Here is a 26694-nt window from a genome sequence, read left to right as displayed (position 1 = left end):
AAAACATTTGGAAATGAAAAATATATTAAGCAGGAAACAGATCAATGGTTCTTAATGAAGCTGATTCGGGGGCTGCCTGTCGTGGAGGGGCCAGGACCTGGGGGACAGCAGCTGCCCAGGCTCCATGGCCCAGGCACCTACCCTCCTTAGGGAAATGAGCAGCCCTTGGGAGCATCAGCCCCGCTCCTGTCTGCAGGACAGTCATCTGGGGCTGTACCTGGTCTGTGTGGGGGGCTGTGGGGCTATGGGGCTCTTCCCTGACCTTTTTGAGGGCAGCTTGAAATCTCCTTGCAACAGCTGGAAAAGCCAGCCCTGCTCAGCGTGAGCCCCCTTCCACCCCTGCACAGCTGGAGAGGCACCACAGGCACAGCTGCAGAATCCCCTCTGCACATCTTCAGCCCCTGGAGCAGCTGTAAAGACCACCCAGGGTCCAGCTGGAAGGGTAATCTCAGCACAGCTGGCCCTTGTGGGGCTGCCCCAAGAGCACATCCCGTCCCCAGGGCCCGGAGTGGGGTTGCTGAGGGCTGTGGGCAGAGCTGGCCGTGTTTCACTGGGGTGGTTTAATGGGAATTTCTCCCTTTGCATGGGGCAGGGACACGGCTGGGCTGGGGGGAGCAGGGGTGCAGAGCTGTGCTGAGATTTGTAATTACCTCAGCTGTGCACAGAACATTAGCTGTGCTTCCCAGATATTTACACAGGGGAAAACAAAGTCATAACTCACCAAATAAATCATCTCCCAGGCTCAGCCTCAGGGAGCCAGTGCCCCCTTGCACTCACACAGCTGGCCCAGCACAGAACATCCTCCAGCATCCCTTGGGGATCAGCAGGACCCCTCAGGGCACACTCTGAGGGGAGGACAGGGTGCCCAGTGAGCTGAGGGGTGTCGTGGGTGCTGGGATGCAGCAGTGCAGTCCTCCCCACTGAGGGCAGAGGGTGGATACCAAGGACTGGCTGTAGAGAGCTACATGTCCCAGCTCCTGTGCAGATTAGCATAGCTCTTGGGCCCTCCAAAGCCACGGGGCCAGGGGAGCCCTGCAGGTATCCCACACACCAGTGTACACCCCAAGAGCACCCACTGCCCAGAGTCCAGGCCATGAGACCTCCCTGAGCCCTGTGTGGGAGCAGAATGCCACGTGGGAAATGGGGAGCTCGGCACTGGCCCGTTTCACACAATACATTTCATTTAATATTTGGCATTTCACTTCATTTACTTGACAGCCAGCTAACAAATTAGCACGGCATGGTATCAATAGCTCCAGACTGTGTGGATTAAAATCTGTTTAACCAATAGATCCGAAGAATAAAGTAGTAAATGAGAGCAGCGTGGCTGCAAGGGCTGGGACTCCGCTGGGGCTCAGCACAGCTGGGAGGAGAGCAAACTGTGTTCTGACATCCAAGGGGGATCAGCCACCGGGTCACCAAGTGGGAGGACCCTGTGGCTCCCAGTGCTGGCAGGAGGACCAAGCATAGCTTGGTTCAGCTGTGAGCAGGGAGCTGCGGGGATGAGCAGCCCCGCCCTGCCCCTTGGCTGCCCAGCTCGTTTGGCAGTAGGCTGGGGTCTGCAGGGACCACTTTGATTTCCTGATGCTAAATCCCAGCCCCACTAATGTGATTGCTAACAGCATGTGGCCCCTAATAGGGAAAGTACCCTGCAGCCTGCCTGCCTGCCTGGTACAAATTGCAAATCTTGTTATGGGGCTGTGTCCAGATTTTTAACATGATAATCGCTCCCCTGCTCAATTATGCCTCTGGCTCGGTGTCCTGATGGTCCCCAAGAAAGGGTTAAGCAGCTGTGCTCTGCTGTGCTCAGGGGGCAGAGACAGGGAGGATAGGGGTTGTTTATGGGAACCTCATCACGATGACCCAGGGTCCCCTGAGCTGCCCTTTGGTGGCACTAGCCCCACAAGGTCCCCAGTGATTCTTGGCTGGGGAATGCTGCCTACCCTGCCTCACACGTGGCCCCTGCCCCATGGACTTGGCTCCTGGCTCTAATCCCAGGGCTGGGCAGCAGCAGGTGAAGCCCAGTCCTGCATTCGTTTCTCTCCCAGCAGCCTCGGGCATGGCCACACTGCTCCCAGTTGGCCACGCATAGGCTGCTCCTCAGTGTCTAGTTAGAAAAAGGGAGAAAAAAATGGATAAATAATTTAAAACATGAGATACTTTGCACCTCCTTAATGCTTTGCAATTTCAAGGCCCGGTGTGCCCATTAATTAATGAATCCCATCAAATGTGCTCTCGCCTTGCATCTCTCCTGGTCTTGCTGTCCCTGCTGTCCCCAACCCTTCCCAGGTCACCTGGCAAGTCACCAACAACCCTTCCCAGCCCAAGGCTCTGCGGTGGAAGCCCTGGGGTGCACACAGGCTTCCCATGCCATCCCCCTGTCCCGTCCCTTGCTGCTCCCGTCCTCACTGGGATCACTGCTGGGCACTGCAGCTGAGGGATGCTGAGACTGTCACATTTCAGCTGACATTACATATTCCTTACTCAGTATCTTTTTCAAGCTTTTGAGCGTGTCACAGAGTTGAGACCACGTAAGTACAGGGATCATTTTCCTTCTCCCACCTCCAAAACTCAGTCACCCTGCAACAGGGTGTAATAGCTGTTTAGCAACATGCAGGGATGTTACTCAGCAGGGGAGAAGGATCCCACTTCCCTGAAAGGTGATGGATGCGTAAGTGTAAATTACTCAATCGAGTATTTAAGTGCAAAAGTGGTGAGCTGGGGCATGGGGGTCGTGCTCAGCCCCCACCGTGGGTACATTCTGCTCTCAGCTCCGCTGCTCCTCCCCAGCCCTCCTGCCTCGGAAGCCACCCCTGCTCCCGAGGGATGCACAGCAGTGTCACCAGCCAGCCCTGCTCCCGAGGGATGCACAGCAGTGTCACCAGCCAGCCCTGCTCCCGAGGGATGCACAGCAGTGTCACCAGCCTGCCCTGCTCCCGAGGGATGCACAGCAGTGTCACCAGCCAGCCCTGCTCCCGAGGGATGCACAGCAGTGTCACCAGCCAGCCCTGCTCCTGGTGCCACAGCCCTCAGGGATGCTGGCTGTCCCTGGCCCTGCTGCAGGCCCACGGGCAGCCCTGGGTGTGTGCCCACTGCCTGCAGTGTCACAGGAGAAGTGGGGTTTAGTCCAAACAAAGAGGTGTTTTCAGAAGGCTGAAATTAATAACACAAACCCTAATTTAAAATTATATTAGGCTATCAATTACTCCCCAAGCGTCCAAGAGCTCCGCTGCCAGCATCAAATTGCCAGCTGTGATAAATGGTTTTATTGGAATTTTGTAAGGTCTGAATTATTTGCAGACTGGAAATTTTCATAGATTAATTAAAATTTTGTAACAAGCTGAAGTGGTTTGTGGCAATCCCCCTGATGACTGGCCTAGGGCAGGGTTGGGGCTCTCATTTTTCCAGGTTGTCCCCAGGGACCATCACAGCAGGGGTGGCCTTGCTGGTGCTGTGGGAGCATTGCAAGGAAAAATCCTGCGTGTTTAGCAAATTGGAAGAGACAATTGTCAAAACCTGAATGGCTGGATAATTGCAACGTGTTTGGCTTGAGCCCGGACTATCCAGCCTCATTTCTTGTATCAGAGTTCTTCTAATACTTCAGTAAAGAGTGAGTAGAGGAAAACCACTCGACAGTTTATTCAGATTTTCAAAAAGCCTTTTGACAAGATCCAGCACAGGAGGTTACTATAGAAATTAAGTTGTCGTGGAGCGAGAGGCAAAGTATTGCCATGGATGAAAGGCTCACCAAGAGAGAGAAAACAGAGGAGGAATAAACGGGCAGTTGTCATCCCAGCACAGGGCAGCTGCGGGGGCTTGCGGGCTCTGCCGTGGCCCTGTGTCACTTAACATATCTGTGGGGGGTCTGGGGAGAACAAGCAGCACTTTGAGAGACACGATGTGGAAGCTCTGGGAGGGTTTGAGGCTGTTGCACGTGGGAGGTGCAGCGTGGGCAGGCAGGTCATGGCAGCGCTGCTGGGCCCAGCTGCAGCACTCCTGCCTTGCCTGCCCGCCCTGCTGGCACGCCCCGGGCACAGCAGCAGCAGCAGCAGCAGCATCCAGCTTCCTCCAGCTCCCCCCAGCTTCCTCCAGCTTCCTCCAGCTTCCTCCAGCTCCCCCCAGGTTCCTCCAGCTTCCTCCAGCTTCCTCCAGCTCCCCCCAGCTCCTGCTGGCAGGACACGCTCCCAGGGCCGGTCATTTCCTGGGGAGATGGCTGAGGGTCAGTTTAGCGAGCAGACAGGCTGGCAGTGCCATGCTGCCAGCAGTGCTGTCCTGTCCCTGGAATCACCCTCTGCCCTAGCAGTGTCCAGGGGGAAGAGGCTCAGCACCCAGAGCTGCTGCCCATGGAGCAGAGTCCCCAGGCTCAGGGCACACCTCTGTCAGCCTGACGTGAGGGGGGCACACCCAGGGATGCCATGAGCCCCAGCTCCTCTGTAGGACCTTTTTGCATGTGTGTCTCCCAGATGTGAGGAGCAAAGGGAGATTTACACCCTGACAGGAAAAGCCAAGCCACACAAGCAAGAACATGATGGGTGACTGAGTCACACACACCCCCAGATGAGGTGTCCAGAGAGGTGCACACACAGGAGGAGAGGTGGGGTGTGCTCTGGGGGTGCCCAGCCCGCCCAGCCCATGCAGACAGAAGTTCAGAAGGGCTTTGGCACACAGCTGCCCCATCCCACCTCCCGTCCCTGCAGGCAGCCCTGGCAACCAAGGACCATGCAGGGTAAGCACTGGCGCCGAGCTCCTGCTTCTCCCCCGCCCGAGGAGAACCTGTTCAGCAGCAAAGGGGCCCCTCAGTGCCTCTGTGCAGATAAGGAGGGAATGTAAACACCCTCCCAACTCTGGCATCCCAGCTATCTGAAGTAGCAAATGCCTCCAGAGCAAATTCCTCCCACTCTTCGTCCTGCATCAACTGTGGGGGCCTCAAGATCTGCAGGGACATGTCCACATCTTGCTGTCCTGCTACTCCCCATTTTCTTCACCCCACACACCTGTTTGCCCCCTTCACCTCTACCTGACACTTCTCTGGCTCCCTGGGAGCTTTCTGGACCACCTCATACCGTCACCCCATCCCTCCAGGAGGATGAAGGGTGGTGGTGGTTGCCCCCTGCTCTGGCAGCCTCAGTCTCCTGCTCAGACCGGTTTTGCCGGATGAAATCTCTCTGCCATGCGACCCTGCCAGCAGTCAAAAAGCATTTCTCACTGATTTCAGCATTTCTCACCAATTTTGGCAGCTGGAGAACAACCATTCTGAGGAAAGGGAGGCCTTGGAAGAGGCCTGGGGTGTTTCAGAGCACCCCAGTATGGGGCACCCAGCATCACTGCCTGGTGCTTTGGCTGACATTAGACAATAAAATTCTCCTCCCCCCTCTGAAATTAGTAAATGCAGCTGCTGTTTTCTCCCGTACTGCATTTTGTGGGCTGGGGGGGCAGTCCTGCTGCCATCCTGGGGGATGCTGCAGGGTGTGGAGAGGAGCCACTGGTGCCCACTGCTTCCTTCCTCACCTGTCTGTGAGCTGGGTGTCCCTCCCGTCCCCCTCAGCATCAGCGTCAGCTGCTCAAGCTGCTGCCTTGTGATCACGACCAGGGGCCGTGAGCAGGGATGCAGGCAGGGATGCTGCAGCAGGCTGCAAACTGGCAGCACTGAGAGAAGCAAAATGCACCTGGGGACACGCGTGGCAGAGCCCAGGGAAGCAGAGAGGAGAGGGCACTTGAAGGCATGTGGGGCCACAGAAGCCAGGAGTGCTAGAATCGCATCACAGCATCCCAGAATGCTGCATCTGCAGTGAGAGACTCGCAGAGAACCTGTTGATATGGCAACCCTGCACGGGAGAGTGCCCGTCCCGCTCTTCCCTGCAGGCTCCCTGTCCCCTCCGCAGCCAGCATCCCCGGAGCCCTGCAGGGCCCAGCCAGCACGGCCCCTGGGGGCCACTCCTGGGCCACAAAACTCGTGGTTGAGGGGGTGAAATACAGTCAGATGAAGAAAAATGCTGCACAGAGGGGAAAAATCATCCCAGCATTCCCAGACAATGCAGGGCTTTGAATTGCCTTTTGGATAGCAGACCTCGATGTCCTCTCTGCAGTGCCAGTGATGCCCACAAAAACTGCGAGGAGAGGGGTGGATGGACACTGGAAAAAGAACAGAAACCACTCCAGAAAGGGGTGCTAGTGCAGCAGAGCCATGGGATGAGCAGTGCAGCTGTTGGCTCTCCTGGCTCAGTTAGGGACTGAGCACCCTCCAGGTGGGATGACAAGCTGTGAGTTTTGATTGAGAAGTTCAGTAGCCTGTAAGTTCTCAATGTTCACCTTGTCTCTCAAAACAAGGAGAACACCCAAATTAGTTGGCTTGGGATTTTTAAAATCAAGGAAATGCTTTCTCATGACACAGATTTAAACTGCAGACTCATGGTCTAGTGGGGGCAGAAGGGGATCAATCCCCACCTCCCCTGTGTTGGCCCTTTTTCTGTGTGTGACAGCACTGGCAGTGCCCACTGGCTTCAGCCAGCCCCCTTTGGCTGCTTTCCCATCCACACTCTTCCACACATCCACCACTGGACCCAGTTACAGGTCAGCCCTTTTCCCAGGGCTGCCTATGTGATACGGGCACTGTTGGGCAGAGCCCCTTCCATCCCCCCACTTGTCTTTGGAAATGTGAGAGTTTTCCTGACTGTGAAATGTCACTGCACAGTGAAAATCCCCCCTGTCCTGCACTGCCAATGTTTGGGGGTTCTGGGGAGGCACAAGCATCCCCACAGCACCCACCACTGGCATTTGGGAACATTCACAAGGTGTCAAGGACGTAGGTGACAAACATTGCTGGGCACATCAGGCATCAATTTTTCAGCTGCCAACACTGATGCTGGAGGGGTCTGGGTGCTCAGGTGCAGGGGGACAGCCCAGTGGCACCACCAGCACTCAGATCTGCCTTTGGAAAAGGTGGAAGTCACTGGTGACCACAGATTCTGCTTTTTTAAAATCAAATGGTGCTTAAAATTAAATCTCTTTGCTGGTGACTGAAATTTGATGGATGAAAGGCATTTCTCCATATTTCCAGGTGATTTTTTTGTGGCAGCTCTGCCACTGGCCTTCTTACCCTCACCGTGTGTCGGCCTCAAACATGGTGATGGCCAGGCTGCCTTCAGGGATGCACAGGGCACCTTCACTGTGACCCCTGGGAAAGGTGAGCACAGACAGCAAGCAAAGAATTGCTATGAGACACAATTAAGCCAGACAAGGAGCAATTCCTCTCTGCAGAGCTGCGGTGGGCTGCTTTAGAGTGTGATTCAGATCCACTTCAAGAGCTGCTGAGCCTTTAATCCTTCCTGCTAATCCCCTACCTGAACCTTTACCTTCATTTTCCAGGGACTTTGGTGCCTTATCACAGCAGGGTGGTCTCTTCAGAGGGAGCCCCTGAAGTTTGGTGCCTCCAGCAATCTCTTTTGTAAGGGCCAGAGCCAGTGTTGACACCACTGCAGATGTTTCCCTCTAGCATGGGGGGACAGGGCTGTGTGCCCAGGTCCCAGCACAGCCCCAGCATCTGCAGTGATGCTTGAGCTGTGGTCAAAGGCTTTCCCTCCCCAGGGGCTTGTTTTGTGCTGTGCCCAATGTTACACCCAGCCTCAGACATGTTCTTGAGAGCACTCAAGGAGCCACATGGATGCATCCCCCAGGTATGGATGTGTCTGTAAAGCCAGTTCATGCCTCTGTTCTGATGCAGCACATCACAGCCCCAGCACAGGGACCCCTGGCCCGTGCCAGAGGGCTTCTCCCAGCTGGAGAAACGAGTTTGGGTGAAAGGTAGGATGGCTCCTTGCCAGAGACCCCAGCAGTAGGGTGGGTTGGTGGATCCCAGCTTGGTTTGGCCTTGACTTCCCACAGGCACCGGGGGCTGTGGAGAGAGAGGCTCCTCAAGAGCCGTGGCAGGGGTGAAGCTGTGACCCGGGCAGCAGCGCCTGCGGGGTGAGGCCTGCGGGCAGCAGGGGCTGTGGCACAGCCCTGGGGAGGGGCTGGCACCGCAGGGTGACCTTCAGGAGCAGTGGCAGAGGATGAGCTGGCAGCAGGGGCAGAGTGAGGGGCCATTAGGGGTGTCGTATGTCTGCGATGCCATTACACAGCGGCCGCCTGTCTCCGCGCCTGCTGAATTATTAACCGAGCCCCGGGTGCTGGGAGGGGCACGGCCCGGCCAGGCCGGCCCTGTGCAGGAGTTACCCCAAGCCAGGCACAGCCTTTCTGCGGCAGCCCCCGCTGCCTGTGACACAGCGGCGAGGCAGCCCTGGGAGCAGGGAATCCCACATCCCACAGAATCGCTGTGCCACCAGCCAGGGACAGCACGCGTTCACAATAACGCCTCTCTTTTCTCCCCTGCAGACTTGTGCCTTTTTTCTCTTCTTCTCTCCTCCTGGCTTTGCCATATGCAATAAGGAGTAAATAAAGAACACTGATGTTAAAAAAAAAAAAAAAATCGAGGGAAAGGCTGGGAATCCTTTCCCCAGGAACTCACTCACACCAGCCCCGGGACTCTGGTGTTCCCTGAATGTGTGGTACAGGGCTGAGGGGCTGCCTGCTCTAAGCCCTTGATGCCGCAGCCAGGAGGAACCAGAGAGAGCCAGGAAAGCACCATCAAGCCCAGCTGGTGTGACAGCATGGGGATGCCACTCCGGGCCAGATGGGAACTAGAGGAGAAGGGTGACTTGGAGAGGCACAAGAGGTGACTTTCACTCTAAGACACACATCCAAAGCACTGTCGGCATGTTTGTTTTCCTCTAACAAGTCTCATACAAGCTCCGGTTTGGCTTTCAGCTGCTGTTTGAGTGGCTGGTGGGAAAAGAATAAAAGATTTCTGAATTTCAATAAAAGCCCCCTTATCTCATCCCTCTCCATCAAGGCTGCTCCACATTCTCTGCCTTCCAGGCTCAGTGATTTACATGGTAATGGCCTCTTCAGCCCAGGGTCAGATGGGGAATTTCACTGGAGCCACACTGCCGGCTTGGCCTTGAGGCAGAGGGCAAGGGCCGGGGGTCTGCCCCAGCACCCTGCCAGCAGCACAGGCCAGCAGGGAGCCGGGCTGGTGAACGCAGGGGAAGGCACGGGGAGAGCCCCGGCAGTGGCCGTGGGGACCCCCAAGGCCCCCCAGCACCCCGGGGTGCTCGAGGAGCGTTCATGGCAGTAGCGTCCTGGCAGGACCGCTGGAGCTTGGCTCGGAGCACTGCTTCTCCCCTGCTCGTGCCAGATGGTGGCTGGTGCAGAAAGGCAGAAATGTTTAGTAGATATTTCTGTTCTGTATTTGGAATGAAGCAGGAGGATATATTCATCTCCAGATGATACTGTGGATGGAATATAAATCCTGCCATCTGTAACAATGGGGGATGTGAGGCATGATCTCCTCGAATTCAGCATTTGCAGATCATCCAGACAGCTGATGCTCAAGAGTCTAGAAAGAACTAGCTCAAGCCAACACTACAGCTTAACAGATCTTAGAAAAATGGTCAAATTCCAAAAGACTAGGGAAATGTCAGTGTAGTTCCAGTGTTTAGAAAAGTTTAAAGGCACAGCTCAGAGGCCTGCACATTAACTGGTTTTTGTGGAGTCTTTTTTTTGGTCAGCCTTATAGGTCTGATTGACAAAGACAAGTGTATCATTATAGCAAACTGGAATTCCTCAAAGCATTTTGCCTATTACTACGTGACATTTGGATTGCAAAAGCCAGCGCTACAGAAGGAATTATCAGAGCACAAACTCAGTGGACTAAAACCCATCTCAGATCTCACCATGTGGTGGCTGCTGGGGAGACTTCAGAGGACGGAGGTGTCCTCAGTGAGATCTCCTGGGGGAATCTGTCCTTGTTACAATATAGTGCATGTTTTTATCCAGTGGTCAACTGGACCATAAAAAAGCTGTGATGTGAAGTCTGCAGGTGATGCAGTGACTGGTAGGGATGTTAATAAGGAGCAGCCCACTTTGCTGCTCTAGCATCTTCTAAATTGCCTGGTAAAATGGCCATAATCCAACTAAATGCATTTTAATACGGGTGCATGCAAGCAAAGACAACTGAGAACAAAGATTGCAGCCTTTATCTCCAGGATGGGGCTGGGGAAGCTGTGACAGAAGGCGGCTCAGGAATGATTTCAGGTAACTGCCTCCACATGAGCTCTCCCATCAACAACATGCTGAAAGAATACAACATCTTCCTTGAATATATAACAGGAGAATATCAAACAAAAGCAGGGGAGCATCTCGACTCTTCACATTACTGTTTAAATGATTACTATGAATGGTATTGGCAAATTGGGTGTCTAGAATTAAAAAGGTCACCAAAGTTCAGGAAAGGAAAGCCATACATACTATCCAGACATCAGAAAACAAGCTCTGGTACAAGAGTGGAATGGTACAAACTTCTTCCCAGCTCAGTTTGCTGGAAAGAAGATTGAGGTATGCTCCAACCTCAGCCAGAAATGTTCCTGACAGTTCAGCAGTCTCCGTCTCACACAGGAGCAACAAGATCTGAAGGCTGAAGCAGCAGCTAGAAAAATTCAGTCTGGAAAGGAAAAACAAGATGCTGGCAGGAGGGCAGGAGATGTTGGGTCAGCTACCCAGAAGGCAGAAGTTTTACCAATTTTACAACCAGTTCCTGTATGTGAGATAGGTAAATCCAGATTCTGGGGAGGGTCCAGAGCCTTGTTGTGCACAAGCCCTTCTATATCCAGAGGTGCTTCAGCTGTCCCAGGGACACCAGGACCTCCTGTGCTGGCCTCGACATGTTCATGGCCTGCACATGGGCAGGAGGTGGCTCCGGATTGATTTTGTTTCCCTCTCTCCCTTCTTGCTCAGGATGTTGAGTGCAGCTCAGCAGGGCTGGGCAGCTCTCAGGACACAGGGGTTGGATGCCCTGTGGAGGCATCACCCTGTGCTAAGCTGAGCCTTGAGCCCATAGCAGCACACTTTGTGTGTGAGTGCCCCTACCAAAGCACTTCTGCAAGGATCCTGCTCCTCTCTGAAAGACAGAAGTGTCTCATTTGGGGAAAAATGCTGTGGATATAAAGCAATGGCTCTTCCTTAGTGACTTTGGTTTGGATTTTTTTTAATTACCAAAATATATCTATTTCTTTGAAATAAAAAGTTTGGAAGTTTGGTGTGTTATTTTATTTCCCTTGCCTCTTCTCCCATCTCTTTCCTGTTAGTTGTTCCTGCTCTGGAATGGAGCAGAAGGATAGTGGGTGGGGACTGCCTTATGACTTTTCCCTTTCTAGCTGGAACAGGGCCAAACTTCTTCAACTTTGGAAAAGTGACAAGAGAGAAACAAAAAAAAAGCAGCACTAATTCTGGTGATCTGAAATGGCAGAATAAGAAAAATGGGTTTGGGGTGGGTTGGGTTTTTTTCCCATAGAAGAAAATGAGAGTGGGTAAAGTGAAATCCATAAACACACAGGTGGAGAGAAAATGACACAAATGAGGGAGGGTGAAATGAGGTGTCAGATTTTGAAAACAGAAACAAATTAAGGAAAAGATTTCATAAGAACCAAGCAGAACAGAAATAAGATTTTTCATTAAGTTGCTTTTCCATTTTTCTCTCTTTGGGCACAGCCAGAGGGCACAGTCAGGGGCACAGTCACATCCCTTCAGGGAATGAGCTGATGTCCTCTGCTGGGGACATCTCCTGGAGAGCCCCTGCACCAGGCAGCCCTAAGCAAGAAGAGGGTTTGAGGGGCCCAAAGGAAGCATCTCCCCCCATGTCTGTGTGTGGATTTCTGAGTCTGCACAGCCAAGAAAATGTGGCTGTGATGAGATTTGGAAACTTAGAGGGAGAATTAGAGAGGGAATAAGCAAAATATGTCAGAGCTGTCTCAGCATTGAGGCTGGAAACCAAGGGAATAGGCAGGAGGAATGAGAAGTTCTCATGCATGAAGTCAATTGTGATTTGGCTGGCAGAGGTCTGGGGGGAGGGTATGTGACTGAAATACCGGTGGGACATTGTGCAGAGGAACCACAGGGAGCAGCACTGGCCTGCCAACCCCCCCCCAGCAGGCATTCCTGAGAGGGGGAATTAGCAGAATCCTGGGGAAGACAGCAAGGCAGCTGCTACCATTGCAGCCATGCAGCCCTTTTACACCAGGATGGAGCCTTGGTGCTGATCACAGGGCACATGGGAGGCTCTGACGTTGTTTAGAAGAAAAGCTAATTTCTATTCATAATTAATTGCAATGCAGATTAGCGGATGCACATGTGATGGGCTTAAACCTTAAAGCTCGAACATAGGATTGTTGAAAACTTAGTGACTCATTAATAACAGACAGACTTGTATGGAGAGGATCATTAAGTAAATGAGTTAGAGAAGGCTGTGAGGAACTGCAGTAACCTGAACCTCAGCCAGAGGCTTTTGGGGTGAAATTCAGCATGGGCAGCAGGTCAGCTGCTGGGCTGTACCCTGCTCTTGCCTAGACATGGGGGGAAAAGCCTGGCAGGCACCAGCAGGGCTCCAAATCCCTCTCTGCAGAGTAAGCAGCTATTCGTGCTGCATCGTTTCCAAAACAAAAGGCTAAAAGTGAAGAAAAGAAAGAAGGAATAAGACATTTTCTGACAGGCGGGAGTCCCTGTTTGCTAGGTTTTGTTGGAAACACAAGGCGAAAAATCATATCGTGTTTAGTCAAATATGTCACAAATGATGCAGAAAATAATTCTCTGGGGTAATGCCAGAGTTGTGCCAGGGTGCTTTCTGGCATAGAGGGTAGAGACAAGATTGCACATGCAGTGAAAATCAGCAGAGCAAGCCCTTGCACAGGGGCAAATATGTTCAAGTGAGTGGCCAAACCTTACGGCAAAAAGAGTGAGAAACAGGTGTGCAGCCACCAGAAGCTGGCAATGTTGCCAAGCACTAAAACGCTTGCCTCCATCCACCCAAAATATCACATAGTTGGCATTATTTGTCATCCAGCTTCTGAGAAGGCAGTTGCATCAGGTTTTAATGCCCTTCTCTGAAGCCTTGTGGGATATTAACTGATTTCCCTCCCCTACAAGACAAAACAAATTGCCCAGAACTGGGGAATAGATGGGCTTATGGAAATATCCTTGAAACTGGAGCCCTGGGCAATGCTGAGCTGAGCCAGCCCTGCCCTGAGGCACAGGTGAGGGCAGTGGTTGATGGCTGTGGGGTGATGGGCTGAGAGCCCCCTGAAGGGGAGGCAGCAGGAACCTCCCTTGGCACTGGGAAAAGGCACAAGCCACTTTGGGAATCGCTGTTTGAAAGCAGTACAGGGTGCTACAGTAATGGGAATTAATCAAGAGCCTTAACAAAGACTGATTTGCATTTAGAATGTAAAAAAGAACAATAATACACAACACTGTCTTTAAATAAGCACCAGATAATGCATTTCCTACAATTCTATCCACAGGCACCACTTGAGAACCTCTCTTAATTGTGAACTTAGAAATATTTTTATTGTAAATGCCACAGGATGACATATAGGGAGATATTCACCCTGTGCCACTCCACACTTCTTGTGACAGTCAAGTCCCACTTTAGTTTAAAAGGTGGTGCACAGAATGTCATTTACATTAAAAAAAATCATCTGCAAAGAAGGAGAAACATTTGCTATAATAGGCTTAGCCCGGGAGGATTCTCAGATATCTGGTTGGACTGAGGCTGTCTGGAAAGGGAATACCACATTTAACTCCAAAGGTTGGTTCCTTCAGTGATCTCTCTAAACTAAAAAAAAACCAAATAAACCTCCCCACTCTTAAAGGGTAAAGCAAAAATGCAACATCATATAGAAAATCTGGAAGCTGTTGAAAGAAGAAAAAAATTCAGATGGAGCTAATTCTGTATCTGTCACTGCCGAGGCAGCTTAAGGAGGGAGATGCTTTGGTTTACATTATTTAAATGCAGCTGCAACACATGAACACTGTTCTGTGAAGCCACTGTATGACAGGCAGGTTCCCAGCAAAAGGGGAAAAAATCACTGTGAAATGAAGGGCATTTGCTTCAGCAAATAAACTGTGAAGAGACAAGCCTAAATCTAACTTCAACAAGATCTTTAATATGCTATTTGGATGTTGTAAGGCTATGAGAATGCCCTTTGATATTAGTCCTGCCTCTGAGATATTTCACACAGTAATTGCCTACATCTTTAAGGTACAATGTATTGAAGCTATGGTGATTGCTATTTTAAATTGGGCGATGGTTCTAAAAAAGCAGAACCGAAAAGCCAGGCAAGAACTGGAGAGAGCGAAGACACTTCAGCATGAACTTTAAAAGGTCAAAATTTGGTCTAGCAGAATTACCTGCACTGTCTCTGAGCTGAGCTATGATGGCTTTGTTGCCAATTTAGATAAAATAGAAGCAATAATTAGAATGTCTAGCCTCTAGGATATAAAGCGGATCTACAGAGATTTATGAAAACAATATACTATTTGGCAATATCTATTCCTAAATCTATGGCCAGCATTTCCTCAGGAGAGAAGTGCTGCAGTCTGAAAGTGCCTGGCATTGGGCAGGCAGGGAAGGGAGTGCTGGAAAGGGTGGGGCCGTGTGATGGAGAGCCCTTGCCGTGCCCTGGGGTCCTGCCTGCCCTTTGCTGCCTGCCCGAAGGCAGGGCAGGGCCCCTGAACTGTTCCTGGGCTCATCTTGTGACAGCCAGGCAGGAGTTTGGCCCCTCTGGGGTCTCTCCCTGGTGCCCACCAGACAGGTGGGGCATGCACTGCATTTCCTACAAAAGAAGGGCAGCAGGCTCTGTAGCAGGCTCTGCCCCCCCAAACCTGTGCCACCCAGGATGTCAGCCTGCACTAGGAACACCTGAGCACAGCTAAACACAAACCCATCCAGGGTCTGGAACAGGAGGAGGCTTTGCAGAGCCCTGTCCTGTCAGCTCCACCACAGCAAAAAGGATTAAAACAGGCTGCAGACTATTCCTTCCTCAGAAAAACCTGCAATTCTTAAATCCAAGAGGGGCAGCCAAGGGTCTGGGGGGAAGATCCTTGCTCCGGTTCTGTGGGAGTGTGGGATGCCCAGACTGGTCTTTTTCTTTCGGTCTCTATAACCACACTAACAACTGCTGTTGTTAGCATCTAAATTTGGGCTACCAAGTGCCGTAAGGAAGCATGTCACACATGGGGGTTCACTAGAAATGCTCACCCTCAGGAAGTGCTAAGCACCAAGCAAAACACAACAGGCAAGTGTCTCAAACAGCTCTGGAGTCCTGACACACAAAATTTGGATGTGTGGATGTGTCAGATGCCCTGCTGCATTCATGTTCCAGTGCTCAGCATCTCACAGAATCATGCCCATGGTGATCAAAAGGAAATGGCTACTAACATGAAGCTCCAGGTTGAATATCCTTTCCTTGTGTCCTGCAGTCCCTGAAGTCTGATGGCTTCAGACTGAAGCCATGCACAGTTTTCACCATCACTTTGCTGATGAGTGGAAGCAAATGGAGGTGGAGAGCCCCACACCTCCCAAAGGCAGAGGGGCAGCACGGGTGCTCAATAAGGAGTCACTCAGTTTCCAGGCTATCCCCAGAGATGCTGCTGCACTTCCATGAGTCTCCTCACTAGACAGGGCTAGTGGGTTGGTGCCAGGGCCTTTGCCCTGTCTCTGTGTGGTTTCAAGTAGCTGATGGATGGCTCTGCCACCCGTGGGCAGTGGCAGCCAGGAGCAGGGAAAATGCAGTGAGCGATTCTGCAGGGAGAATTGCAGTGTGAGAGGCCGGGTGGTGAGAGGAGCAATTAAAAGATAATCCACAGGTATAAAATGTCAGACAAGAAATGCGTAGCTAGGAAAGCACAGAAAACAGCAACAAAATTACAGAAGATGGGTAGGAAACAAGAAATAAGAAAGCAGCCCATACACACAGGGAGAGCTGTGACCTACTCATTTAATCAATCAAATATATGGACACACCATGTCCACATGAAGGTGAGCAAGTGCCCAAATGATGTATACCTGTAGCAGCATATGCTTGAACTGTGCATTTTAAACATCCCCCATGTGGACAGCTTCATTCTAGTAACATTGTGGTGTTTGTATATTAATGTTTTTAATTCAAAAACAAGAACAGAAAGACAGAGGAATTAGGGAATAAATCCGAGTCTTTCAGCAACTGAAGGTTGAGTTGGGCTGACTCCAAAGTGGTTTGGAGTGGAGAAAACTGTGCTCACCTACCTTCAGTAATGATAACGAAGAAATTTGGGATTCTTCTTTAGGAAGCAGAGAATATGTGAAAGAGCAGCAGGAGAGGCCAAGAGCAAAGGATAAACACAGAGATCATAAAAGAGTATCTGACAAAACTCAGCCTACATATTGTAAACTGCAGGTCCAGACACAGTCCACCTGAGAATTTTAAAATAAATCTCTGAAGACAATCCTGAAAAATAATCTTCCTTTAATCAGAGGGGTCATCTGGGCCCTGGGAGAGAACAATGTGCATCCCATTACAAAAAAAGGTAGAGAAGATACGACCAGAATCTGTTGCCCTTTTGCCTGCCAGAAAGTTTCAAACTGGGTTTCATCCCTCCATCTTCTTCTTTCCTGCTTCTCCTTGTTACTGCTTTAGCTAAGCTGCAGCCTGTGCCCAGGGCTGCACAGCACAGCTGGGAGCTCGGAGGTGAGGCAGCCTGCCTGCAGGGCTCACCTCCTGCCTGTGTACACAGCCTTCCTTGTTTCAGTCCTCCCGTGTGGCAGGAGGGGAATGTTTGCACTCTGCCTTTGCTTTTGCACATGGAGACATTTTTCCCAAAATCCGAGGGGAACTGACTGTCAGTGGGGAGGGAAAGCTAACTCTATATCTTATTTTCAAAGTCCAGCAGCTCACATAACCAACAGCCTTTTTAAGTGCAGTCCCTGGAAAATAAGAATTTCAATAACCTCTATTCCCAGATAACCTGCTGAGCAGCCACACATCTCTCCCTCACCAGGAAGCAGATGTTTTGCTCTCCTCCCCAGCTCTTTCACTTTTTGGGAAAGGACTAAGATGTGAGAGAGCTGGTATGAGAGTGGTATGAAGTTTCTTGAGGCTGGGGAGTCTGGCTGCTCCTGGCACACAGCTCACACCACAGATGAATCACAAAGCTCCAGCCGAGTGTACGTAACTCTGGTAATGAGGAAGGTGATGTGAGATGCACCTCGAGCCCTTCAGGCAGCTTGTGGGTTTGGGAGTTCTGCAGTAACTGCAGCTGCTTTGCAATCAGCCACTGCCCAGGACCCAGCCCCATGCTCCCTTCAGCCCCCAGGGACATCCAGAGGTGGGGCTGCACTGCCTCCAACCCCGTCCATCCCTGTTTTACAACTAATTTCCTCCTCTGCCTGAACTGATTGCCCTCATTGGCAGCCTGCTCCTCCATTCCCTCCGTGGCCAGTCCTCTCAGAGTCGCTCTTGTAGTGCTGTAACTGAGTTTTCTTAAAGACTGAATGAAAACTCAGTAAAGAATTTGGTGTGGGCTAGAAATTGGTTGATGAGTCATAGACTCAGATAGTAACCATAAAAATGAGACTTCAAAATTGGGAACAATTTTAGTGACGTTACCACAAGAGACAGGACCGGTACTTGCATTTTAAAGTTTCATTAAACAGAGAATGAGGTAGCACCATTTATATCAGCATCACCAGTGGGTACCCAGTAGAGCCTGGGATGCATCCAAATCTGTCTGGGAACATTGCATCCAAGGGCTGGGTGTGACAAGACTAAAACCAGCACTAACCCACAGCAATCTGGAACCTCACAGAGAGAGGAATGTGATAGGTTGACCCTGGCTGGACACCAGGAGCCCAAAAAACTTGCTCCATCACTCCCTTCCTCAGCTGGACAGGGGAGATAAAATAGAACAAAAGCCTCATTGGTTGAGGTAACAGCAGGGAGAGATCAGTCACCAGTTACCATCGCAGCAAAACAGGCTTGACTTGAGGGAATTAGCTTAATTTGCTAACAATTAAACCAGAATTGGATAATGAGAAATACAGCTAAATCTTAAAACACTTTCCTTCCACCCATTCCTTCTTCCTAGGCTTAACTTTACTCCTGATTTCTTCTTCTTCCTCCCCTGCAGTGGCACACGGGGACAGGGCATGGGGGCTGTGGTCAATTAATCACATGTTGTCTCTTCTCCTCCTTCCTCTGTGGAGAGGAGACTCCTCACACTCTTCCCTGCTCTAGTGTGGATTCCCCGTGGTCACAAGCCCTGCCAGCAGAGATGCTCCAGGGTGGGCTCCCTCCTCACAGGTCCTGCCAGGAGCCTTCTCCAGCTCAGGATTCCCATGGGGTCACAGCCTCTTTCAGACATTCCCCTGCTCTGGCATTGGGTCACCCATGAGCTGCAGGTGGATCTCTGCTCCAAAGGCTGCAGGGCACAGCTGCCTCACCACGGGCAGCACCATGGGCTGCAGGGGAGCTGTTCTGGACCAGAGCACCTCCTCCCCTCCTTCTTCACCGGCCTTGGTGTCTGCACAGCACTTTCTTGCACACACTCTCATTCCTCTCTCTGGCTGCAGCTGCTGGGGTTTTTTTAACCATCTTAAATTTGTTCTCCCAGAGGTGCTACCACTGTCTCTGATAAGCCCAGCCTTGGCCAGTGGCAGGTCCATCTTGGCTCTGTCACACGTGGAGGAAGCATCCAGGAGCTTCTCAGAGAAGCCACTCCTGTAACCCCCCACTACCCAAACCTCACCGTGCAGACCCTGTAGCAGGAATGGCTCGGGTACAGGAAAGCAGTGAGATCAAGGCTAATGGATGAGAGCCAGGCTAGCACTGTATAATCCTGCAGTTTAACAGCCTTGAACAGAGCTGAGGCCAGCTGAGGATGGAGGACTGGGAGGAGTTCTGTATGCTCCCTGCCATGCCACTGCCTGTTCCAGTGCTGCAGCTCGGCAGTGCTGCCAGTGTGGTCCCTCACCCCAGTCCTTTATGCCAGCCACATTTGATTGCTTGCCAGCTGTGCACCACATCTGGGGTTGGACCCCCTTGCACTGGGCTCTTCTGGCCTGCCTCCCCATGGGGGGAAGAACCCAAGTGTCTGCAGGGGGGGCAGCCTGTCACAGTGCATGTCCACTTGCCTGCATGCAGCTCGTTCCAAGTTTAAAATATAAAAAAATGTCCCTCCACTTTGAGGAACAGAAGTAATAGGAATAATGCCAGGATTAAGGCACATGGTTATGAAAGACTGAAGGAACCAAGGTTTTATAAATTAGCAGTGTGAAGAGTCAGAGGGGATGCAGTCTTGCTCTATAAATACCTTCAAGGTAACAATATAAATGAAGGAAGGGAATTAGTTCAGAGTCTCAGAAGATGGTAGGACAAGGAGCCTGAAGTGAAAAAGGAGAATCTGAGGCTGGATGTAAGATTTTCTCAGCAGTGAGCATTCCCAGGCAGGGCACTCAGGTCCTCATGGCACACGAGGCTGGAGTGATGCAGCAGTGGGATGATGGCAAGGAGCAGCCCACATACCTGCTCCTCACCCACTGCTAATGGCTGGCAGATAAAGTAAGAAAGAAATTTGAATCTCTGGTTCACCGACAAAATAATACCTGGCAGAGCAGAGACACAATGTGAGCTGGAGGGTTTGTGTGTTCACTGCAGGAAGAAGCTCTGCTGGGCCTGGAGGGGATCTCTCTCCTGTCCCATGCTGAGGTAGCGATGGCACAGGGTCCCAGGGTCCCACTGGGACTGTGGCTTGGGCCAGTGTCTCGCTGGCAGAGCAGCCACTCCTCCAGGAGCTGCCAGGGTGGGTGCTGACCACACAGGGTACCCTCCCACTCCAGTTGGGGCAGAAGGCAGGACAGAGGCTCCAGCAAGACCTGCCAGCATTGCCATCCATGCCCACGACTGTGTCAGAGCAGCTGCTTGGAGGGCTGAGTCCTAGGACCGCTTCCATAAATCCAGGGCATACTCTGGCTAGGAGGTAGGTGAGGAGAAATCCAGTATCCAGTGCTGCCACACTGTGGTGAAGAGGCATTTCGGAAAGTAACATCTGCAAAACCACCCCTGGAGGAATTTTGGTTGGAGCCTGAGGCAACTCTAGGTTGGGCTCAGGGGACATCTGGGCAGGTACTGACAAGAGCTTGCAGGCATAGGCCAAATTTAAAGCTCTTTGGTGACCAACTCAACTCTTTCCCTGTGGATATGATTCCCTGCAAGGTGCTCCCAAAGGCATGCCTTCCTTTCCACCACTGGTATTGGGTGATCTGCACTGTAGTTATATCACCATGTTATTATAATTTTTTTTCCATTTGATTTCAGCCCAGAATTCCTGTTTATATCCTTACATCATCCAAACCAAACAGCCTCCCATGTTGGGCTCCACAGACTTCAGAGATTCATAGCTTAACTGTTTGTCCTGCTTTGGCAGTGACCCTGAAAAGGGATACTGTACCAACACAGCAGGTACATAAAGGGGGTTTTAAATGTTGGTGCTCACATATGCAGAAAGGAGCCAAGGAAAACTCCCCAGATATCCAGGAGCCCAACACATACGTCCTTGCAAGGCTCAGAGCCCACCAACAGGAACACTGGCCCTGCAAAGATTTACCTTTAAAACAGGATCTCTTGACCAGGCAGATTCTATTCAGCTTTGAAACACTGAACAGGGATGGATCAAAACCAGGACTCCATCTCCCCATGGCCTGAACTACTTGCCCCTGTCTTTCCAGGGTATAGATCATGGTGGTAGCTCCTGTCCGTACTGCAGAGGTTCATGATCCTTCTGTATTACTTTTTTCCACTGGTGTGTACAACAGCCCCAGCTTTGGGATGATCTGCATGTGCACAGTGTGCTATTAATACCCCATTGCAGATCATTACTATAGAAGTTAATTAATACTTTTCCTAAGTACTAAGCCTGTGGCAAGCTGCTGGAAGCTCCATGTAATCTGCAGGCCGTGGTTTACTGTTGCTCATCATTCACTCTGCTGGCGTCCCACTTCCCCTGTTCCACCAGTCTCAATTAACTTTTGAGGTATGACAAAAGCTGAGACTTAGCTGAGCACATCATCCAGGGGCTATGAAATTTGACCAAAAGGAATAATAACACCAAGGAAAAGAATAAAGTTTTATGTAATATGTATTAATAATGTAAGCTTTATATAATAAAGCAATGTAGATATTATTATATATAGCAATAAAGAGGCCATATCACGGCCAAGCAGTGACAATGGGAACTCCTGGCCAGCACTTGCTTGCTCTATTTCTACATACCTGAGTTTCCCCTGCTCCTTTGGCCCCAAACCAGACTGGCAGCTCATCTGCAAGTGATTCCCTGCCAAGACCCATGAGTCCTTCTCAGAGTCACCGCTTCCAAAGTCCTCATCCCTTACTTGTAGGCATCCTTCTTTTAGACAAATTATTGCTTACACTGAAACAGATCCTGTGTGCCTGCTCCTGTGCTCTACACTGTGTTCTGGCTTGCTCAGTGAATGTTTCTTTGCTGTTCATCACCTGTGATGCCTGGAAGCGTAGCTGTGGCGAGGCAGCCGCCGCTCCTGGCAGGCAGCACAGCAGCTCCTGCCAGTTGGAGGGACCTTCTTTCCCAAAGCAGGAAACTGGCAACACGAGCACTCACTTTCCTTCTTCACCACCCACTTACCCCAGGCGGGCTGGCAAACACCATTTGCTGGGTTCCCTCACTTTGTCACGGGCACAGAGGCTTCTCGAGACATCTTCCAAGGAGTCTGCAAGCCGAGGGTGAGCGGGGAGGTGACACAGTCTGAGGATGATACAAGATTATTCAGGTTGCTGAAATGAAGCTAAACACAACCAAAGCTGATTGCAAAGAGTGGAGAGGGATCTCATAATATTGAGTCAGTGAGTTTAGAAATTAAATTCAGTGTTTGTAGCTGCAAAATAATACACAGGAAAAACACAACTTTAGCTCAACATACAAAATCATGGGCTCTGAATGAGCTGTTTGTACTATGAAAGGGGCTGTGGAGTCACTGCAGATGGCTCCATGAAAACAATACCTCACTGCTCAGAACCAGTCTAAAAAGTAAATCTGAGACTATTAATTATTTAGAGAACAAAGTAGAGGAAATCACTGTCATTCTCTAAGTCTACTTTACAGACAAATCCACCTTATAGCCATGTTGTAAATACTGCAACTAGAAGTGATTCCTTCTTCTTCCTTCCCTCCCTCCTTCAGGATCATGGGAGAGGTACAAAAGCATGTGCTATCAGCAAAGTTTCCAGATACTTGGGAAAAAAAGGTTGAACAGTGAAAAAAAAGATGACAGTACGTATTCAAGGTTAAAAGACAAGAATTTACCAAGAAGAGATTAGAAAGATCTTACAATTCACAATGACTGGACAATAAAATGTCACTAAAACCAATGCAGATATCTGCAAAGTGCTGTAATGAGAATACACAAATCTAATTTCAAGTACATGTGTTGGTCTGTGAGTTGGCTGTTACCACAGAGAAAAGATTTTGAGGTTATCACAGAGAAATGCCTGGAAATGTCATCACAGTGTTCAGCAGAGATCAGAAAATAACAGAATAACTGAGAAAGGAATAGAGACCAAACCACCAAACAGCAGCAGGTCAGCAGCACTAGCGATGTTAGGTGCAGCTCTGGTTCCACGTTGGGAAAAGCAGGGAGCAGAGCTGGAAAAGATGAGAATGGAGTACCAAGAGTAGTTCAGAACCCCGAGCACTCAGGGATACAGGAATGGCTGAACAGATGAGGACTCCTGACCTGAACTGACACAAACCATGCTGAATGTTTATAAGGTCCTTCACAGGCCAGAAAAGATGGTTTGGAATTTACCCTACAATGACTTTTTCAATACCAGAGGTTGGGGCATGAGCCAAGCAACCAGATGGAGATTCAAAACCAAGCAGAGGAGGTGCCCCTTCAGGGGAGAAGCAAATGAGGTGAGGAACTTTGCTGCCAGAGGATGCTGAGCATGATGAAGGGTCACAGCATTCAAGAAGCAACCGAGCAGAGTAATGCTTATCTTTTCTGGATTAGGAAAAGCCTGAGTTGTGAGTGGTGGGATGAGGGAGAATAGACCAGGAGGTACATCCTGCTGTCATCCCCTGCTTGGTCTCCACAAACTTTTGGTTTGTTTCCCTGTGACTTTCTTGAGGCCTCTGAGGGCAGCAAGTCATGGAACAATGCCCGTGCAAGGAACAATTAGGATAATGTACCCTGTAAAAGCCAGAGCTGAGGAGATGACATAGAAGTCAGTAAAATCAAAAATGGTGTGGAGAAAGTGATCCAAAATAAACTACTCGTTCTTTCTCACTACACAGGAACTGGCAAGCTCCCAGCTGAAATGGGTCACAGGTGTAAAACCAACAAAAGGAAGCACTTTTCCACACAAGATATATATATAAAAATCTGTGGCATTCATTGTCACGAGATACTGCAGAGTATAAATGGGCTTAGAATGGGATTAGACAAATTCATGAAGGATAGGCACATTTGTGGCTATGAAATACAATCCTGTGCTTGCAAATTTTCTTTTAGAAACTGAAAAGTGAGGATGTGTTACAGCTGTAGATAATTCCTCCCCGACCTGAGTGGCTGAATACATGTTCTTAGGTTTCTATAAACTCTATAATGTTCTGCATACATATTATAAAAAGTATTAAGTGTAAGCTTATGGTTTCTGGTATATTCTTAGCCTTTGATGGAGAATGAAAATACTATTTTAGGGCATACTGTGAAGAAGGCATGTTGCCAAGATAAGCCTTTGGTGCAGACTGTCTTCTTTCATCTTCTATCACGGCTTTCTGCTTTTCAATACTTCCACAATTTTTATGCCATCGACAAACTAATGATTAACAATTTATATTTTCTGTTTTCTTCACTGCTGAAACGTTCAAAATGTGCATGGCCAGGAACTGATTGCATTGGGCTCTTTAGTCACATCTCCTGTGAGCATTCCTCATTTGCCATTACAGTGCCAAACATGTGCCAGTGCTGTTGAGGAGCCACCCTCAGACTCATTTAATCTTTAGCATGTTTGCTTGCAAGTTTCTAATTTATTAAGGAGAATGTTTGGTATTAGGCAATTAGAAGTCTAGCTGTAGATGGTATTAATAGACTAATGCTTTTTAAAATTGAATTTGTCAGCTATTCAAAAGTATATCAAATAAGCTTGGTATTTTCCATAAATTCAGTGGGGGTGACTTATATGTGCCAGTTTTAATTCTTCATCAGAGTGGTGTATTTAATTCTTTTGTTGTGATTAGTTGTCAAGATGAAGGGCCTACAACTGTGTATTTTCCTATATACTCAAACAATATTAGGTTTTTAACAGATCCTGAACTTTCCTTCATTCCAAAACCTCTTGAAAACCAGTGGTAATCATCCAGAGAGCTTCCTGACTGGCTCCTAAAAGATCCCTGATGCAAATTATCTAAGCCCCTGGTTTAAAAATGGTGCTGTGCATTGCCTTCCATGATCAACGACAGTTAATTATGTCCCACCATCATTTAACATGACAATGTGATCTGTCTTTTCCTCTGAAGACAGAGGATGATGTTTTATAAAAAATTGTGCTTTTACAATTTCATCATTTCTAGTAATAGACCAATATTACCATTAGGATTGTTTTCATTCCAAATACACTTACCAAAAAAAAGGTTTTAAAAATTAATTCTCTTAGGCACAGCTTTACAGTTTCATCCTGACTGATTCTCTTTTTAAAAAATGATGAAGATTAGTCAGGATTTCATGTTCTTCTATGAACAGAAATCTTCTATGCTGATTCTTAAATTTGTTTGGCTTAATATTATGTTCCAGCAACAAAAAATACTGCTCAATGCAAACTTACATGATAATTTGAAATAAATATGAACTGGAAGAAAGAATGCAAATGGGTCAGTACTGATGAGAGCTTTCTCCCACTTCTGAGAATGGCTCTGATTTTCAATTCCTCTGTCAAATTCTCCCTACCTGATTAGAAACTGTATATGAAGTTTAATAAATTCATCAGTTAGCTCTGTAAGTTAGTTTGGGGAAGGGTGAATTTTGTTACAGGGGGGCCATGCAGAAGGGATCCGGCACATTGGAAATACATCCACAGGAGCTCAGCAGTGGGATGGAGGCAGACGGGCATGGCCAGGAGATGCTGGGAGAGGTGGAGGTGGACCTTGGCTCTCTGAGGAGGTGGGAGCTGGGCATCAGCCACAGACCCCAAGTATCCCAAAAGTACAGTGCCATCCCTACACTATGGCAAAGGGAAGACAGCTGTTGCCACTGAAATACCTTTTACACCTCCTTCACTCCTTTCAAGAGTTTGTAATTGCCTTTAACCAAATTCTGCTGGATGTTGAATCCTGGCTCAGATTGCATTTTTAAGTCTTTCAGCAAATCCATCCTGCCATTTTGCATTTTGCCCAGGCATAAAAACCACACAGACATAGAGCTTTCCATCATAAATTTTGCCGAGACATACCAAATTGCATTAGAAGGAATTATCTTGGTCAGTTCAAATTAAGAAACTCTGTTTTCCTCAATAATGATGACCTAAAGATTTTTAAATTTCATGTAACTTAAGTGTTCAAGAAATTGAGTTTATTAGCCTCCATATAATATTAATGATAGATTTGGGTTTCCTTTCATTTAAGTTAGTACATTAAATAATATTGATGTTTGTCATTCTGAAGATGGTCTTAGAAATTCTCTCTATGAAATTAGTAGAAATTTTGCTATTGACTTGAATGGGCCCAAGGTTTTACCCTTAGCAATTAGCAGCCATCCTACTGTATAACTTGGCTCCCTGAAGGTCTGCAGAGCTCAGCATAATTATAACAGATTGTGTAATCAGACTGGCAGGACATGCAGCTAGTAAGAAGAACCATGTCTACTGCCCTTTTTCTTAAATTTAAAATCAGATATTTCCCAAAAGCATGGATAAATTTAAATGAATGCATTTTCATTATAAATGCCTAAAATACAAGCTAATGATCAGCATGAATTACAAGAAAAGACTCAACAAACATCATGTTTGGAAATATTTACATGTTCTATTTCATCTCTAATGAGGGAGATGATGTGCAGTTAAGGCTGCCAGGCCATTCTCTAATATGACTTAAGTATTCTCTCTACAAAGAGGGAAATAAGAGAGAGAGGGTGGGGAAGAGAGAAACAGAGACTGAGAGAGAGAGCACTGTGAATATAGAATGGAGTCAGTCCTAAATTAGAATTTCCTTTAGCTTGTGAGTACATTAGACAACCAGCATTATTCAGAAAGATATTGTCAAGGTTGCTGAGCTCCCATCTCACTGCCCTTCCCCCTTACGACTATTTGCAAACTTGTTAGGATTAATACTCACCTTCCTCCCTACGAAATGCTCCAATGCTCTCAGTTTAAACCAAGCACACAACCCAAGCCCGGGTGTTTCTCTCACTCCAGCAGCCACAAGCACACCCGTTCCCACCCGACTGTGCAGCCTCTGAGCAGGGGTTCAATGTCTGCACTCAACACCCAGCACAAACTCTAACCCTGGCTGTCAAGGCACAACCCCAGCAGGCTGCAATAGCTGTGCATTTGATGGAATTCAGAAGCAATGCCAGAAAAAAAAAAACAAACCACAAACCCATGTGCACGCGCACCAGGGGGTGGCGAGAAGAGGTTTGGGGAGGGAAGGGAAGCAGATGGGACATTTAATTCAGGGAACAAACTAATTTAAATATTTCAAGGGGTTTGCTATTATTTCTAGAGTGTTAAGAATGCATTTTTCCCCTGCATATGAAATGCAACATCC

The 26694-nt window shown here is 49.0% G+C and overlaps 1 long non-coding RNA gene across 1 annotated transcript; it reads right to left on the bottom strand.

The window, feature by feature from the left end:
• Positions 1–4088: 4088 nt before the first annotated feature.
• LOC134555503 (uncharacterized) lies at positions 4089–26665 on the bottom strand. The gene is made up of 3 exons (XR_010081443.1): positions 26263–26665; positions 21562–21681; positions 4089–4201 (listed from the first exon to the last, which is right to left on the bottom strand). It is a non-coding gene; the product is annotated as an uncharacterized LOC134555503 (long non-coding RNA).
• Between the last annotated feature and the right edge of the window lie 29 nt (positions 26666–26694).

Source organism: Prinia subflava, chromosome 10, assembly GCF_021018805.1.
Source record: "Prinia subflava isolate CZ2003 ecotype Zambia chromosome 10, Cam_Psub_1.2, whole genome shotgun sequence".
In the NCBI taxonomy this organism is placed as follows: domain Eukaryota; kingdom Metazoa; phylum Chordata; class Aves; order Passeriformes; family Cisticolidae; genus Prinia; species Prinia subflava.
This window is presented reverse-complemented; position numbering and strand designations above follow the sequence as displayed.